The sequence below is a fragment of the Myotis lucifugus genome, unplaced genomic scaffold (genome assembly GCF_000147115.1).
Source record: "Myotis lucifugus unplaced genomic scaffold, Myoluc2.0 scaffold_459, whole genome shotgun sequence".
In the NCBI taxonomy this organism is placed as follows: Eukaryota; Metazoa; Chordata; class Mammalia; order Chiroptera; family Vespertilionidae; genus Myotis; species Myotis lucifugus.
This window is the reverse complement of record NW_005871507.1, coordinates 35001-38129: the sequence shown is the minus strand read 5'-3', so window position 1 is coordinate 38129 and position 3129 is coordinate 35001.

Sequence of the window (3129 nt, the reverse complement as noted above, 5' to 3'; positions counted from 1 at the left end):
TAAACCATTCTTTAAAACCTGACAGAATATAAAACCAAGGAAGGAAAAAATGGGTGGTTTGTCAGAGGTAAGGGGGGGCCGTGAGAAATGGGCGAGAAAGTGGGAGTGGCTAATGAGGAGCGAAATGGAGCAATCCCTGTGGGTGAAGAAAATGCTCTGTAGCCGGACTGCATCGGGTGTTGTTTATCTTTTTGGGATTATTTGTTGTACAAATGGTTTTGCAACCTCCTAGGAAACCTCCAGAAAAGTTAAAGAGAAAGACAATGTTCAGAATTTTAAATGTGGCACAACCTATAGATGGGAGAAAGAATTTTAAAAATCACAGAAGACCTATGAAATACATTCCCATAGATATATTTGAAAGTTTAGATCAAATGAATATTTTTAAAGAAAAGGCTAATCTAAGAAGAAATCCTGAATAGCTCTATAATCATTATAAAAATGTAATTAGTTTAAAATCAACCCCCCTAAAATAACCCCTAGGTGGAGTTACAGGTCAGTTTTAAACATTCAAGAAACAGATGATCCCAATAGTATACATACTTAACAGAGAAAAATATCTTGATACCAAAATTAAATAAGGGCAATGGGAGAATGATCAGTAATACTCTGCTTCATTTATAAATATAAATTCAATTATCTAATCCACCAATGCTTAAAAAAAAATTCATGACCAAGTGGATTTATTCCAGGAATGCAAGGATGGTTTAATATTCAAAGTATTTTGGGTCATTAAATTCCTATTGTTTTGGTTTCCTGTTGCAACAAATTACCACAAACTTAATGGCTTAAACTTTTTCTTTCGTTAGTATTTTACTCCAGAAGTCACTGGGTCTTACTGGGCTAAATCAAGGTATCAGCAAGGCTGCATTTGCTCTCCTGGAGCAGTGGTCTCAACCTTCCTAATGCCGAGACCCTTTAATACAGTTCCTCATGTTGTGGTGACCCCCCATTTCATTGTTACAAATTGAACATAATGAAAGCATAGCGATTAATCACAAAAACAATATGTAACTATATATGTGTTTTCCGATGGTCTTAGGCGACCCCTGTGAAAGGGTCGTTCGACCCCCAAAGGGGTCGCGACCCACAGGTTGAGAACCACTGACCTAGAGGCTTCGGGGAGAATCCGTTTTCTTGCCTTTTGCAGCCTCTGGAGGCCGTCAACATTCTTTGGCTCATGACCGCTTATCTCCACCAGAGAGACTGGCTCCTTGAGCCTCACCAAAGCTAAGCAAAGACAGAATTTCTTTCACATCCCATCCTCTGACCTTCTTTTCTGCCTCCCTTTTCCACTTTAAAGGGTGCACTGGGTAGTCCCGGACAATCTTTTTATTCTCAAGTCAGTTATTTAACAACTTTAGTTCTACCTGCAACCTTAATTCCCCTTCGCCATGAAGGCAACATGGGTCCTGTGTGTTCACTGCTAGGTCATTGAGTAGCTGCGGGTTTAGTTGTATAAGAAATTGCAAAACGTTTTCCCCAAAGCCGCTGGACCAATTTACATTCCCATCCGCAATGGGTGAAAACGCCGATTGCTCCGCCGCACAGGGACTTTGCAGAGAGCCAACGAGATGAGAGATGGGAGAGGACCCGGGACACACCTGAGCGTAGAAGTGATAATACGGCCTTCAACAGAGACCCCTTTGCTGGGCTCCCTCACGTGGCCGCCCGTGAGCCCCATCAGAGGCCCACGTTTCCGCAGCCATTGTCTGTGCGTTTATGGATTGGTTCCTGTGGAGGTTACTCTGACCCAGTGCAGGGGCGGCAATGACGCATGGCTCCCCGGGGTGGGGCCCGCACAGAGAGGGGCGGTTGAATGCTCTGGGGATGGAAGGAAAAGCCTTGTTTATCCCTGGAGAGCTTGATAGCCAGGCGTGGGGCCAGGGCTTCTGTGCACGTTCGGGTGGGGTGTGGGGTGCAGGGCGGACTTCTGCACATGGCACAGGGTTGCTGCGCTGGGATGAATCCAGAAGGCACCCAGCCTGGAGCTCAAGCCTTCCCCAGCCTGCCCTCCATGTTTGCCTCAGCTCACCTTCTTCCAAGGAGGCCCGCAGTGCAGGGAAAAGAACGCCAGGGTCAGGACACGCAGGTCCTAGTCCCTGTGTTCATCCACTGGCTTGTTGTCACATCTGTCACCCTCCCTGGGACTCTGTTGCCTCATCTGTAAAATGGGGATATTACTTCATCTCCACCTTGTCACTGAGATGGTCTGAGTCAGTTCAGACCAAACTGGGTGTGTGTGAGTGTGAGTGTGTGTGTGTGTGTGTGTGAGAGAGAGAGAGAGAGAGAGAGAGAGAGAGAGAGAGACACTAGCCCTTCACAGGCTGCCCTCCTATATAAAGGGTGTCCCAAAATTCACGCAAGATTTGAATTTTGCGTGAGCATTAACAACAACAAAAAATAAAAGCCTAATTTTACTTGGTTTATTGAATCAGATTCTAATATCTGTTGCCCTTTGATTTCAATCCCTTCAATTTGATAAGCATTACCAAGTACCAATGATGGCCCAGGAGCAGGGACAATGAAGACCAATGAAGACCACGGCTTTGCGTATGTGCCAGCAACGCCGTGGAGGCCGTTTACCCGATGTGCTATTCCATACATAACCCTATACTGTATACTTTATGAATCAATACAAAATTTACAATTTTTAATTATAAATCTGTGTTTTCTATCAAAATTACTTCTTGCGTGAATTTTGGGACACGCTTTATTATGTCCAACTAGAGAGACACCATTGGAACTTGACATCATGGCCACTCAACGCACCTCTGATTTCAGCCTTGGCGACCAGGGAGAGTTCTCGGTGGGCTCGGACTCATCTCTTGTAAGCGGCCCATGACCTTAAGAGGGCTCAGCACGCCTTTCTGGTTTCTGCCCCCCCCCCCCCGGGCCCCCCTGCCTTCCTGCAGCCTGAAAACACAAGGAAGCCGGTGCACCTAGAGGCAGCCCCCACCCCATCGGGATCAGGGGCTGCCGGACAAATGTCCCGCCTCCATCGCTCAGGGGCAGTGCCGGGAGGCATCCTGTACAAGGATTCTCCCAGAGGCACTGGCGGAACTGAGCACAACCCTGATGACAGCCCCATGTTGGCCTCTCCTCCTTCCCGGGGTCACTCGCCCTGGT